The sequence below is a fragment of the Lissotriton vulgaris genome, chromosome 9 (genome assembly GCF_964263255.1).
Source record: "Lissotriton vulgaris chromosome 9, aLisVul1.2, whole genome shotgun sequence".
Taxonomy (NCBI): domain Eukaryota; kingdom Metazoa; phylum Chordata; class Amphibia; order Caudata; family Salamandridae; genus Lissotriton; species Lissotriton vulgaris.
Window position 1 is genome coordinate 265,238,002 of NC_141697.1, and position 14,581 is coordinate 265,252,582.

Here is a 14,581-nt window from a genome sequence, read left to right on the forward strand (position 1 = left end):
TCCACTCTGGTATAAAGCGGAGGTGTGACGCCCAGTAGTACTCTATCAGATTAGGGCAGGCAAGTCCCCCTTTGTCCCGCGGGAGCATTAAAATTTTCCTAGAGAATTGTGGTTTCTTCCCCCCCCCGTATAAAAGCGGTTAGCTCGCGATGCAGCCCTTGAATCTGGTGCTCTGGGATGGGGGTCGGCAACGCTTGTAATAGGTAGAGAATTTTCGGTAGAATGGACATTTTGACTGTGTTGAGGCGTCCCAACCAGGAAAGTGGCAAGGCTTTCCATGCCCGTAGATCAGCGATGACTGAATTTTTATATTCTTGCCAATTGGCTTGAGACCAGGTGGCTAGATCTGGTGTTAAATTAAGGGCGAGATAACTTACAGAATTGGTCACCCATTGATAGGGAGCAAGGGCTTGCAAGGTCGCAATCTCATCGACCGGGATCGTAAGGTTAAGGGCCCAAGATTTCGTATGATTGATTTTAAGCCCTGAGGCTTGCTCATAAAACTGGAGTAGAGTATGTACTGCTGGAAGCGAGTGTAACGGATTTGTCAGAGTAAGGAGTAGGTTGTCTGCAAAAAGGGCAATCTTATACTCTATACCCTCAAGTGTAATGCCCCGAATGTCAGGCGACCAGCGGATCATGACAGTGAGTGGTTCTACTACAGGGGCGAACAATAGGGGTGACAGGGGGCAGCCCTGCCTGGTACCCCTGAGAATAGAGATGGGCTGTGTGAGTTGGCCATTGACACGCACCCTAGCGAGGGGAGAGATGTAGGGGGCCATGATGCACGCGATCATGCAAAACAGCAAGAAGGAACCCCCAATCCACCCGGTCAAACGCCTTTTCAGCATCCAGCGAGAGCAGACAGGCCGGGATCCTTCAGTGCCACGTTTTCGCTACAAGGTGTGCTACTCGCCATACTTTGTCCGCTCCTTGGCGTTGTTGAATAAAGCCTACCTGATCTGGCCCAATGAGATTGGGTAAGTGTGCGCTAAGTCGTTTAGCCAGAATTTTAGAGGATAATTTGAGATCTGTATTTAACAAGGCAATGGGGGGGGGAAAGAGGAGCAGAGTGTGTGGTCCATCCCAGGTTTCGGTATTAGGGCTATTTCCGCCATTGCCATATCTGGGGACAGCCTGATAGTGTCTGTGAAGTTGAAAAGGCATAACAAATACGGTTGGAGTTGCGGCAAGAAGGTGCGATAAAACGAGACTGGGAGCCCATCCGGGCCGGGCGTTTTACCAAGTGGAAGGTCTTTAAGGGCTCCAGTAAATTCCTCTAGCGTGATTGGTTCCTCCAAAAGCTTGGAGTGGTTGTCGCTCAGAGGATCTCAGTCACAGGCGTCTAGGGTGGTGGATATGAGATCTGGGGAGGGCGAATCCCGGGCTTAAGAGATGCCTAGTAATCGTGGAACATTTGAAGTTTGCAAGATTATGTGATGGCCCATGAACCGTCTCCTAATTTTAGTTTCGCAATGTGAGCTTTAGCTGCCCGCGTTCTTAGGTGATGTGCTAAGACAGTACCCACTCGGTCCCCTCTGTCATAAAAGCGCTGTACAGCGCAAGTAAAGCTCTCTCCGCCTTATTCGTTCTATACGCCCTAAGCTGACCCCTAAGGTCAGCCAGGCAACGCTTATGTACCGCCAAAGTGCATGCCTGGTCTAATTTCTCCAATGTTCTGATTTCACGCTTGAGTTTGGCCTCATATAGGCGAGCTTCCTGCGACCTAGGCATAGCAAGAGACGTAAGGGCACCGCGTATCGTAGCTTTAAACACATCCCACAGGACAGGGAGGGGCGTGTCCGGTAGGTCATTAGTTTCAAAATAAGATGTAATGGCAACTCGCAGGCCGCTTGGGGTGGGCAAAACGCTTGTGAAGTAGTAGTTCCACGTGCGCGTGGTCGGAGATTGAGATATCAGAGATGTCTGCGGAGAGGGTATTCTTAAACAAAGAGTGGGACACGAAGAGATAGTCGATGCGTGAGTAAGAGCAGTGTTTATGAGAGTAATAAGTGTCATTGCGACTATCAGGGGAATGATAACTCCAGGCATCTATAAGGTTTAAAGCAGTAAGAGATGTTTTTGTTGCCGCCGACATTGTGCCCACCCCATAGAACGCACCCCCACTGCGATACAACTGTGCATCCCATACCAAGTTTAAGTCTCCCCCCACTATGAGGTCCGTACTCACCCGTACTACGTTCTCCCGGAGGATTCTGCGCAGAAAAGCATCTTGGCTCTGGTTTCGCTGATACACATTGCAAAGAGTGAGTGTGCGGTGCCCTCTCCTGACCTCCACCTTAAGAAATCTGCCCTCAGAATCTCTGACTACCTTAGCGTCACCCTGGGGAGTTGCCGCCCGGCAGAGAATAGCTACACCCGCTGCCTTAGTGATTGCCGAGGACCAGTATTGAAGTGGAAAACGTGGGTGGGACATGTGCTTAGCATCATTCCTGAGGAGGTGGGTCTCTTGCAAGAAGATTATGCCAGGGTTTTGTAACAATAGATACCTCCATACTTGGCGACGTTTATTGGGGGAATTGAGTCCCTTCACATTAAGGTAAAGAACCTTCAAACATGGTACGGAGGCAATAGTCACCTATCGTCAGGCAGGGTCGCTGTTTCGAACAGATGCTCCTTAAAGCTAGGTAGTCCCTGGATTTCTCCCAGGTGGTCAGTTGTCCCCCCCTCCCCCCCCCCCCGCCATGGGGGTGGGTAGGGGAAGGAAAGAGAGGGATGGAGTAGAGATAAATAAAACAATTCAAATACTTCAACGGCCAACATGGCCAACATTTCCCTAATCCAGTCTAGGGAGTAGCCAGGCACTCCCGCACAGGCTGTCCCGGAGATGTCACTCTCCCAGGAATAGGAATGGGGGTCGGTCATCGCGCTGGAAATAGGCCGCCGCCGCTACAACGCAGGGTAGATGCCCAATAATGCGCCTTCTAGAGTTGAGCAAAATAGAACAGGGGGATGAAGCAGGTATGCATTGGTGGTCCAGGGCCTGTCTCTGGGCACAGGGGAGACTGCAAGTATGACGAGTAGAGCTGAGGCGATTAAAATTGGTATGGCTGCTTTTAAGGCTGAGGGCGATGATGCTTTGGCAAGGCGTCCTGTGTGTTGTAAAACGATCTGTTGTTTGTGTAGCAGTCCGTCGCAGGCACTCATGGATGGGTGTCCAGCCTGAGATGCCTCCTCTCATGCTAGCTGCGGCGGGGGTCAGGGGGCTCAGGAACTGTCATGCAGGACTCACCGAGTGAGGATCGGGGAAGGTGAGCATCCGAGCCGTCTCTTCGCCAGGCCACAGCACCCAATGGCCTGGCAGGGAAAGTACCTTGCGGTTTCATTGATAGGAACAGGGGACCTCCCCGAAACAAAGAGGCATGCAATGTAGCAGCACAGACTGCAGTGAAGCACTCAGTGTCAGAAGTTTGTGAGCTTGCAGGAGGCAGGGCGTCTACCAGGAATCAGGGACACAGGAGCGCAACCTGCTTTCATGGGGCTGGTTGACTGCAGTCTTTTGCAGGGGGATGACTGACAAGGTGTGTGTCAGTCCACTGAGGTCCTGGTCCAGTTCGGTCCTTTGGGAGTGCTTGGGCAGAGTGTGGCAGAGAGGCATCCAGATAACTGCACAGTCAACAATGGGGGGAATCACCCGTAAGGCGAAGAGTAAGGCGTGGAGTGGTGTGGCTCACTGGTTAGAGGCGGCAGACCCGGAAGCAGAGGTCGGCGCGGGACCAGGGTTCGATTCCCGACGCGGCAGGGTCTTGGGCCATGGTCAGTGGACTCGATAATTCTCGCCTCGGTGCCTACTCCAACAATGGGTCTCACTCAGCAACTCTGGGCAATAGCTTGCTTAATCTCTACTAACGGCCCCATCAGCGCCGGGGATGCTTGTCTTCACCTTGGAGATGCCCAGGAGGGACCATCTCACAGGGAAAGCCAGGATGGGTTCCCCAGCGGTATACAGCGCCGGGACGCCTCTTTGCTGGGGCAGCTGTGCGCTTTACAAGTATACGACATTTAACATTTAACATTTATATCCTTCAAGGTGGTCAGCAATTACAGAGTTCAGTTACTTATTAGCAGCCATTTGCGAGCTCGAAGGCAATTGGCCCCCTTCTAGGGATTCGATATGTTGGATTATGTACTGCTTCTCTTGGGAGGAGATGCTCCGGTCTCTGGAGGAGGGATATCGAGAATGGCGCACCAGGTTCTATTGTGGCTTTAGTGGAACTCGGGCCTTCGCAGGCGCACAAGATGTGCTAGTCGGGGGTAGTCAGGAATCTTGGATTCCCACTGGAATATGAGAGCAAAAGGATGCCCCCATTGGTAGCGGATGTTAAGTTCCTGGAGCTTATCAGTGATAGGTCTAAAGTCTCTGCGGCGTCGAAGTATCATGGGGGCTAAGTCTTGATACAGCTGGATGGGCGCCCCATTAGGCCGGATCTCGGGTTTGTCCCTAGCTGCCTTGAGAATCGCTTCCTTCTCGGTGAAGAAATGGACCCGAGTCAGGATGTCAGGGACGAGGCCAGGTCTCCCCGTAGGTCCAGTCACTCTATGCGCACGGTCCAGGGCAGGCGATGGGGCATCGTCGTCCCCCCTGATGTCGCGAAGCAGGTCTGCCACAAATGTCATTAAATCTGCACCTACTGCTCCAACCGGAACCCCCGTATGCATATGTTGTTACAGCGACCCCTATTTTGCAAGTCTTCCTGTTTGATTTGTAGCTCAATGTGCTGTTCTTCCAGGGTGGTCAGCCACTGCCATAAGTGTTCTTGATCCTCCGTGAGAGTATCCAGGGTTCTTTCCAAGTCATCCACTCGGTCACCCAGCTCCCCCACATCCTTTTGGAGGTCTTTGACACAGGCCTGAACCTCATTGCGCATGGACTCGATTTCAGATTTGAATTCCGTCATAAAGAGTGTCATGAAAGCTTGTGTGACTGGCTCAGAAGGGCCCCCAGTCGCCGCATCCGGATTGTCCCATGCAGCTGTGCTGACAACCTCTTTGACGGTTGCTGAAGGGTCCTTCCCGGACCTTGACCGAGTCATGGTCGCGTAGGAGTGATGTTGTGACACCGTGGACCCCACAGGAGGCACCACCTTGTTAGTAGCTGCCACCGTGTGAGTGTAGCTGCCCGTCCTGCTCCAAGGCCCAGGTGTCAGCCGGTGCGCAAGACAAGTAAGGATCAAGCTCAATAGCGCATCAGCGAGGGGCGTCGTTCCCAAAGACCGTGGGGCAGGGATGGGTTCCGGGGGGGGGACAGGAGGCCGACGGTGCAGGGGTCCGGGCGGCTGTGTAACAAGATCACTGTCCAAAGGCCTCTAGGCAGACGCAACCCAGATAGGGCCCCAAGGAGACAACAGGGCCCCGCTCAGTAGGAAGAAGACTTTGGGCAGATCGCAGGGCCACCAGGCTATAGGTCAGTGCTGTTGATAGATGAGAGTCCAGTGTTCGTAATGCAGCTGTGCAGGGACTAGGGCAGCAGTAGCGACAGAGGAATATGTCCCGGGCAACCACAGGGAGTATAAGTGGCAAATGTTCAAGTGACCGGCCCAATGTCCCCAGGCCCCTCAAATAATAGGCAGCTTAGCACCCGGGAAAAGAGAGCGTTGGCGTTGTGACCTCTCCGCTATGCACCAGCGCTAGTCAGGAGTTCTGTCAGGAGGGCGGGAGGGGACATCCAGCCCCAGCAAGGACCGCAGGATGCAGCGTGGGGGCTAGGTATCAATGGCGAGACACCACAGCAACAGGGATCAACTTGCGCAGAGGGGTAGGGGCGCCGCCGCCGAGGCACAGCTCTAGTCCCAGAATAACAGCAGGAGTGCAGGATAGTCATGCCGCCTAGAACGCATTATTGTACCCCCCAGCGGCGGCGACGACACCTCCCACCACCATACCTGCGCAGGAACAGTTCTCCAGGACCCCGCCGCCTCCAGCCAGCTTCCGATGTCCAGGTCTCAGCAGCACTTGGGCCACAAAATGTAGGGCTTCTTCTTCTCTCCACAGCTCTCCACAGCCCAGGCAGCAGAGGTGATGGGCGCCTTCTGCAGCGTCCCGCGGGGGGCAGCCAAAATAAAGGGGGTCTGGGCCCCCACAGTATCTGCTCTCCCTCTGGCTCCACAGAGGCCCCCAGGGGTCGCAGTATGTCTCCAGTTCACCCCGACCTCCAAAGCGGGAACCGGAGCTGTAACACGGTGCCAAGGCAGCAAAAATGGCGAGCACGCTGCCCGACTCTAGGTCTCACTCGACTCTCTGCCCAGACCCTCGCATCAAGGAGGGGGCATCTCAAGGCTTCCAGGGCGGGACGTATAGCGCAGTGCGGGCTCCGGGTGCTAAAAATGGCGTGCACCTCGTCAAGAAGGGGGCAGTTGGGGATCTCACCGCCTCGAATCAGTTGCAGGCCCCCTCGCGTGCCCCGGAGCGGCGCCGCAGATACCCAGCGTCTCAAAGCATCCAAAGCTTGACAAGTAGCGCAGTGCGGGCTCCGGGTGCCGAAAATTGGCGGGCACCTTGTCCGTCGATCAGCCTCTCAACCTGCACCAACCAGGCCGTTTTCGCACCCGGTGGGGGACTGCCGAAGGTCCTGCAGAGTCAGGAAGCCTCCGGGTCCCGCCCAAGCTCTTCAGGGACACCAGGGGGGGCTCCCAACACCCCCAGGCCACACAGAGGGAGGCAGGCGCTGGGCCCGGGCACTCAAGATGGCGGGCGTAACGGCCGTCTCCAGGCCTCTCGAACTGTAGCGCCGGGGTCCCTGTCTTAGGGCGCCACTGGGATTTTTCAAGCCCCCACATGGGAGCGCCAGCCACTCCGCGAAGAATGCACCCCGACTAGAGCCGCTTTCAGCTCAAAGCAATGCTAGAAATAGCTGTTATTAGCGGCTGCGATCCGGAGCTCTAACGGCGTGCGGGTCACTCCATGAGTAGCGAGACCACGCTATCTAATCTTTTTTTAATTGAAAAAAACAAGGGTTCAAATGCACTATGTCACTTTAAATAGATTTTTTTAATGGCAGGACTCTATGGTCCAGTTGAAGGCATGCCTGCACTAATGGTGTACTGAATAAAGCAATTTGAATGTAATTACCTGTGGACTCTCTCTGGTGCAGTGGAAATTCTGCTCAAATGGTGAAGAATGGTGAGGAGTTTTTGTTGAAGATATATGTGTGTGTGTACATATATGTTGTTAAAAGTAGTACGTACATTAATTTTTTTACATATATATCTTTATATATATGTGTGTGTGTGTGTATGTATGTATATATATATATATATATATTTATATATATATATATATATATATATATATATATATATATATATATATATATAATGAACTGAAAAAAACCATAGGTTTCACACACGTTATAGTTAGGAATTAGCATTTAAAAAACCTTAGAAATTCACTGAAAAAAACATAGGTTTCACCCATGTTATAGTTAGCTGGACATTTCTCTCATACAAAACCATTGAAATTCCCCCGTTATAGTTAGTTCAGCTAACTATAACTGGCGCGCCCGCAAATCCACTGCTGATGATGTCACATATTACATCACTCATGACATCCAGTAAATGTGTGTCTTTCTGAAAAATAAATCTTTTTTAAATATTATATCTAAAGGTTGATGAAAGAATAAATGGGTAAATAAGTGTCTAAATGGATTTTTTTTGTAAAATTGATTGTATAACTGACTTATTAAGTGTATCTTAGTGAATACATGTATTAGCGAGTAATGTTTAAATATGTAAATATCTTTATCAGTGTCTCACTTTGTATATAAGTGTCTGCATGGGTTGGTGAGTACATGAGTGTTTATATGGGTTATTAGTTGGTTTTTTGAGTATCAGTATGAGTGTCTGTATGGTTCGCTGTGGGATATTACTTAGTGCATAGATGCATGAATAAATGACTCACTGTATATGTTTTGAAGAAAGCATGTGTGCAAGACTATATGGGTGGATGAGTGTGTGTATGGGTGTGTTAGTGAGGGAATAACTGTCTCAGTAGTGTCTATGAGTAAGTACATATGTTTTAAACTAGTATATGTGAGCATTGATAAGTGAGTATATATGAGAGTGAAAGATTGGAAGAGTTGTTGTATAAATAAGTATGTGTTTCTATAAGTGATTGTTTAAGAGAGTAAGTATGTGTAGGTTTCTGTAGAAGTAAGTGTAGTGGTGTATGTAAAGCTGTATATGCAAGTAAATGGATGTTTTTTGCATGTGTGAGTATCCCTATGGATGAGTACTAGTGTGTAACAGGATGTATAGGTGTATGAGTACATATGTATGAGTGACTATATAGAACTATTGGTGAATGAGTGGATATGTATGTAGATTTTGGAATTACTGAATAGGTTCTTCTAACTGGTATAGGTATCTCCATTGTTTTGAAAATTTTAGTTTCTATTTTTCAATCTGTTTATCAAAGGTTATATTAGGGTGAGAGGAGGTCTACCACTCTTTCACAAGGATGATGTCATCAGTGATGTCATTTGAGATGTCATGAGTGATGTCACTGACCATGTCATGAGTGATGTAATATGTGACGTCATCAGCAGTGGATTGCGGGCGAGCGAGTTATAGTTAGCTGAACTAACTATAACGGGGGAATTTCAATGGTTCTGTATGAGAGAAATGTCCAGCTAACTATAACATGGGTGAAACCTATGGTTTTTTCAGTGAATTTCTAAGGTTTTTTAAATGCTTATTCCTAACTATAACGTGGCTGAAACCTATGTTTTTTTTCAGTGAATTTCAAAAGTTTTTTAAATGCTAATTCCTGACTATAACGTGCCTAAAACCAATGGTTTTTTCAGTGAATATATATATACACTGGAAAACTAAACACCCACTTCCTTTATAAAGCAATGGAAAGTTTGCATCTCTACAACCTCTCGGCACCCGCTTGACGAATCACCCCCAGACTTTCAGGAAAGGAGCGGAACCAAGCAGGCCATTTTCTTGGAGAAATTCACGAAGATTCGTCCACCGGCGCCAAAGGTATTCCAAATAGAATGTTGTGGATTTCCTATGGAAACTAGGTCCTAACTATAACTACCTACTGGCGACTGCCAGTAGGTAATAAATAATATTTAATATGTGCTCCGGGGTCCCCGCACATAGGCGGGGACTATTCAGTGCTTATGACTATTGCTGAGGATCCCCTGGAAGAGAACACTCACTCTTCACAGCTCAGTCAGCTGGCAGTGAAGCTGTAACAATGGTGGATTGAACCTGGTATGTTTCAACTTGTCTCTCACATCGTGGGAGTTGACAAAACAGGACAGCCAGCCTAGATACATGTATCCACTCTCCTCTCCTGATGAGTGGGAAATGCATCAAGATGTCCCCAATTACATTTTGTGGGCCAGGACAATGCAACCAGTGTGCCTCCTTGTTTGGAAGTGGAGCCCATGTTTTGTATGTGGCCAGGTGTTTAACTGGATAGCAGGATTCTTACGCAGGTTCTTTTTAGTATCCAATAGCAGCAAGGTAAAGGTAGCAAGTGTACTTAATTGGACCCACGCGTGGAATGTATAGAGAACACAGCTGGTCTCTCAACTGCCCACACTGCAACTGACTCTCTCTACAATTGTCTGTATTCCCGAACATATCCCCCAGTAACAACACAACACTATTGCACGAATATTGGCCCAGAAATAGGGCACAAAACACCTTCCTCTTTATAAATAACATATAGATAAGCATAAAACATAATAAAAAGACAACACAGCCATACAGAAGTGCACATGAAATCACAAGAGAAAAACGACCCGGAAACGGTTTGGACTAAAACATAAATCCAGTTTACACAAACAGCTTACGTTAACCTGAAGTTGCAGAAACAGGAGTGCTCATTTTAACCTGTATGGCCCCAGCATGCTGTACATTCTTGTAGGCTTCCCACCTCCGTGGAACACCCTCAAATTGACACTGTTATGCACTACCCTCATGATCTTCACAAGGACTTGCTTCTTTCCCCATCCCTGTAGACATTCCAATACTTACCTCTCTTAAGTTTAGTGATCTCTCCCTGGCGTGGCTGATCACTAAGCTAGGTCCCAGCTTAAACAGCGTTCTCACTCACAGGCAGCTTAACTAAGAAATCAACCCGCTCCACTTAGATCAACCATTGGTACGTATTTCCTGCAGTCATACTTAGCTGTGTTTTTCCTTTCCCACTAAGTGTGCACAGTCAGAATCTTTTATCTAATTTTTCTCTAGAGCATTACTTTGCGAATAATCAAAACTACTCCATTACTTCTGAACCCTCTGCTTTTCTCTAGAAACAAATGGCGCCCATTCTCTGAAACAAGCGGTTTGGGGAAACGTTCCGCAACTTCAGCCATCTCCCATCTGAGATCGCAATCTAGAATAATGATCTTTCTCTATTCAGCAAGGAACATGGGAAGTTCAGACAAGAAATGAAATCTGTGTATCCGATGAACCTGGGAGACTTGAGAACTCACGGGATGTACAGTGACAGTGAGCAGTGGCGCTGCATGCCGTAGAGCCCAGCCTCCTCTGTTCACTAGTTGCACGGGCCTCGCTGCAGGATATGGAGGGGGAGCAGACAATTGCCAGCAGGCTCTGGAGTCTAGATGGCTCCCCTTGTCTAATTGTGGTAATTTGGGGCATTTCACGGCACAATAGTATCCTTCTCTGGTATACTGCTGCTCCTGGAAACAAGATGATAATTCTTGCCTTTATGTGGGCACTCTATAACAAACATCAGTGCTGTTAAGGAGCTGTAGATAAAACCACGCATCCCTACACTTCCTGGGCACCAGGAGTTTTAAAAACGACTTAATAGATAGCTTAAAAAGGGGCCCATAAAATCTTCAGAACAGCGCAAAGTGCATCAGTGTTTTCTCTGACAACCCAGCTCATGTGCAAGCTGGAAATGACATGTCCAGGGTACAACAAGCATCCGGAAAGCCATAAAGTAATGATCTTTCCCAGCGTGTGAGATCTGAGGTTAAAGTCAATACAACATCAGCAGGAGCAAGGATTATGATATAATCTCTAATGGAGCTTTTACTTAATTCATTGTGCAATCTCTGTGAGTGACACGACTCCAGGAAACGGAGTTAACCATCACCTTATCAGGCTATTTTAGGGTAGAAGGTGGATTAAACATATCATGTAAACTCAGTGCATTTTGATCCATTTCATAATAAGGGTCATACATTGCTTTTTGTTTGCAAACATGATATGATGTTGACCACCCCTGGAATGATGCTTGCTCTAGCATAGTGCTGATAACTCTTTGCATGTATTAGGCTTTGGTGGTATGGTGGTGCCCACCCGACCTAATGGTGGCGTAAATTCTTGCCATGCAATAGTCTCTGCTTTTATGTGATGGTGATACATATACACATAAGTCTGTACATTTGTGGCACACTGATGTTTGGGGATAAAATCGCCGAAGATAGCGGCGAGTCTGTGACGCTCTGCTCTTTCACATCTAGACTGCACACGTGAAGCTCTGCCTGTGCAGCTGATAAAAACACTGGTTATTGAAAATGTAGTCAGAATATGCTGTGAGTTAACTGTGCAAGAGATACCGACACTCGTACACCACATTAACTTACTCCATGGCTAACACAGAAAAGGTTGTCGTTATACCAGCACTCAAGATGGCAACCAGCATCATTACAATCACTTCCAGGCCGTCAAGTGACCAATCAGCGAGCTGTTTCATTTGCCCAACAGCCACAGGATCCTTAACCATGCAGCAGGCGGATGAGAGAACTTTTCAACTGCCTATTTCACCACCATTCACCAGTGGGATGCCTCCTTTTACAACCAACTCTCAATAGCAAACGCACACCCTCTGTGCTTCCATTGAACTCCTCATGAAACCTTATGCTGTCCAAGTGAGTGTACCTGTTGATAAAAGCACTATCTGGGATTTCGCTTCTTGGAACTTCTTTTTTTTTTTGGGAAACCAGATACCAATGAAAATATAAAGGGGACCACCAAGCTGCACTTTGGGAGTTCCCTGCGAAGCTCGAGTGTGTATCTGTACCTAGTCATTAGCACCCTGCAACAACTCATCTAAAAACCCTAATAGTAACATATAGCAAAAAGAGAAAACAACAAGATACCCCACACCCCCTAAAATAAAATCCTGAATTGAATGGCAAAGACTTAAGCTGTACATTGTCGTGAGGGACAACAAGAAGCCTCAAGGTACAAGCCTTTACAATAAGCAGACAATGCCATGGAATACACCGCAGGCCATGTGTTCTTATTCTTACCAACCTTACATCTCCAGCAACCAGATCTCTGTACCGGTGTCTCAACCTTCCATTACTTCCTTGAGATCACTAGTTGGACTGCGAGGCTCTTGGTATTTCTCGTATGTCACTGCATACCACTGTTCAAGTGTTGTGAACTCTTGAAAGTTGTGCTTCACTACAGGGCTATAACATTGCTGACACAAAAAAATAACTAAAGATAGGTGTAAAGAGCTCCAGGGATGAGCAAGTCCTCCCATTATTCTTTGTTAGAGAAGGCAGTTCCTAATACTAACTTATCCAGTATTGGGGTATCTTCCCTAGATTCACATGCCTGAATCATTCCCCCGTCGCCGAGATGGGAGTCACACGGTGAAATACAAAAGCAGTGCCATAAATAATAAATAGGCTAAAAAAAAGGGCCTGAGGCCATCTATTAGTAGCCTATCAAAATCCTTTTTCAAAAAGGACCAAAAGTTGGCTCCAGCCATCAGTTATTAGCACCATCTAGAACACTCCCAGCAGAGGCAAGTTCTCTTCAGATTTTCATCGCCCGTCGTGTGGAAGGGAGTCTCCCGGAGTGCTACTCAGTTTTTTCCTTCTATTCAACTATCTTGAACATTACGTCAGACCAAAAAGGCCTCTTCCGCTCATGCAAGACCTGTAGGAAGAAGAGGGTCCATGTATATGACCTACATAAAGAATGTATGTATTGCCCAGATCAGTTGATTGGGGGTAAGTGCTTCCATTGTTCAAAATTCCGTCCATCATCCCCTTTGGTTTTTCTTTGTTTACCCTAAGTAGGCAGGGTATGTCCTGACGTGGGTCCCTTGCTCACTTTGCCACTGGATTCAAGCTAGCCTGGCTGATGACGGCTGATTAGCCAGAAACCGGTCCCAGGATGCTTGTTACCGGTCCAGGGAAGACATGGCTTGGAAGTTCGGGCTGGACTGTTCCCATGAGGCACAGGGTCAGACTGATTTGCATATGGCCATGTCTGAACTGGGGTGGCGGAGTGAGCTAAAGAATGATGATGGATTAAACCCAGATGAGTTGACTGGGGTGAGTGCTTGCATTGTTCAACACTCCGTCCATCATCCCCTTTGGTTTTGCTTTGTTCACCCTAAGTTGGCAGGTTATGCCTAGATGTGGGTCCCTTGCTCACTTTGCCACTGGATTCAAGCTAGCCTAGCTGATGACGGCTGATTAGCCAGAAACCGAAGACATGGCTTGACAGTTCGGGCTGGACTGTTCCCATGAGGCACAGGATCGGACTGATTTGCAAATGGCCATGTCTGAACTGGGATGGCAGAGTGAGCTAAAGAATGATGATGGGTTAAACCCAGATCAGTTGACTGGGCATGTGTGCTTGCATTGTGCAACACTCCGTCCATCATCCCCTTTGGTTTTGCTTTATTGACTTTATCCAAGGCATGAGATGAAAGACTGTAAAATCTGTCACACATTTTCTAACAAGACCCTCAAGGACAGAGAGGGACGATTACTTTTGTGGCTTCAGTCCACAAACAACAGTCTTGCTCTTCAGATGAAGAAGAACTGGCTTCAACATCTCACAAAAGGGCTAGATCACAGCAAAGATCTTCAAGTGAGGGAAGAAAACATCTTAAATCTTCCTAAGAAAAACCTGTAAGTAAAGAGAGGAGTTCCAAACATTCCTCTGAGCCAACGTTGTCTGTTCCCTCTACGCCTGTCAAGAAAGAAAAAGAGCATCCAAGATCTTCTTCTAATGATTCTGTGAGTAGAAAGCAGATGAAAAAAGTCAGCGTCAACGACGATTTTTCTCTTGTCATTGACGATGTGTAACATGATCGACACCATCGTCAACGGCAACCATCACGACGACGGTGACACAGTCCTCTATTTAATCTACAAAGATTTCTATAGTGACAAGACCTTCGTCGTTGAAACCAGTTGCCAACCCATCGTCGACGGCAGAGACACCGTAGACGAAAAAAACAGCAACGAAAATGCCGTTGACAAAGACACTGTCGACAACAACTTCGCTGTTGATGAAGGTGATGCAGACAAAGACACCGTCTACGATCACACCGTTGACAAAGACACCGCCGACAACATCTCCAACAACGAGGGTAACATCGTCGACGGCGACACCCGCTATGACTACAGACGATAACACCATCGACGATGCCACCGTCAATGAAGGAAATTCCTTCAATTAAAATTTCTGCACCATCAACGCCCCCGTTGACGAGGATAACTCAAGTCATGACAGTTACAAAGACATTTCTACACAAGTCTTTGCAAGACCATAGTAAAGTATCACCTTTACTCCCATCGCACCATTTGGAAGGT